This window comes from Pteropus alecto, unplaced genomic scaffold, assembly GCF_000325575.1.
Source record: "Pteropus alecto unplaced genomic scaffold, ASM32557v1 scaffold194, whole genome shotgun sequence".
In the NCBI taxonomy this organism is placed as follows: domain Eukaryota; kingdom Metazoa; phylum Chordata; class Mammalia; order Chiroptera; family Pteropodidae; genus Pteropus; species Pteropus alecto.
Genome location: NW_006436281.1, coordinates 1,710,934 through 1,712,140, shown reverse-complemented (window position 1 = coordinate 1,712,140; position 1,207 = coordinate 1,710,934).

Sequence of the window (1,207 nt, the reverse complement as noted above, 5' to 3'; positions counted from 1 at the left end):
CCCCCCTCCCCACCCCCCAAAACCACCAACCTCTCATCTTCTAAGTGACTCCATCACCACCGGCCACCGGGACCTGCAGCCTCATTGCTCCAGCCCGCCCCCCCTCGGGAGTCAGACTCGCTCATCGAACTTTTTGATTAACCCTTTCTGTGTTCATCCCAGGGAAAACTGTGTGTCCGGCGGGGGGGAGGGGAAAGGCAAGGGCCAGTAGCTACCTTTCCTCCATCTCCTCCCACCGCCCATGCCTCCCCAATTGCACCCCATCCCACGCCCCACCCCCATCCCTCACCCCTAGGGTTCTCTCCGCCCTGGGGACAGAGACCCTTTATAAATATCTACGCTGTCTGGCTTTGTCCCTTTCGATTGCGGACAAGTGGAGAGCTCACTCTGGCCCCGCTGCTTTCTGCGCCCCCCCCCACTCCCCACCACTTCATTGTAAATAGTCACTTTTGTACTGGGTTTGAGCCAGGGGACGTGGGGAGTCATTTTTTTTTCTTTGTGTTGGCATCTCAGGCCCCCGGAGGCATGGCCCACATCGTGGTGTGATTTGGGAGGATCCCAAGTAGTGTCCCCTCACCTGTCCCAATGCGAAGGACTTCGAGATTATCAGTATTACCCGGAGAGGGACGGGTGCGGAGATCCCCTGGCAGGGAGGTGGGAGAGGCGGGGAAAAGTTCCGTCTGACAGGACGGCTCAGTTTTCCCCGTCTGTGAAACGGCTTGTCCTCCAGGCTCCCTGGGGAGCCTCGCTGAGCTAATGGAGGCGTCAGAGGACAGACAGGGTAGGAGAAGAATGGGATGGGGGAAGGGCTGGAGAACGGATCGCTAGGTCCTTATGAGGACACGAAGCTAGCCTCTCCCAGGCTTGTTCTCGACACTGGAGAATGCGGGGACTGGGGGACCTTTAAGGTCCTGCGGGGATCCCCAATCCGTAGATCGAAGGCCCGAGCCCAGGGCTGGCCCCCTGCCTGCGACCCCATGCCCACGTTACGTTTCTCGGGCCCAGACCACCCGCCATGTGGCCATGCCTTCAGTGTCTCCATCCAACCCCTCCTAACTGATCCCTTCCATCCTCTGCGACCAGAGACGCCGCCCACCTCCCCACCGCCTCCAGAAGCTCCTGGCTGGGGCCCACTGCCCTCTCCTCTCTCCTCCCCCACCCATCGCCATGCAGGGCCACGCCCACCCCCCACCCCCCCCAGTGTCCG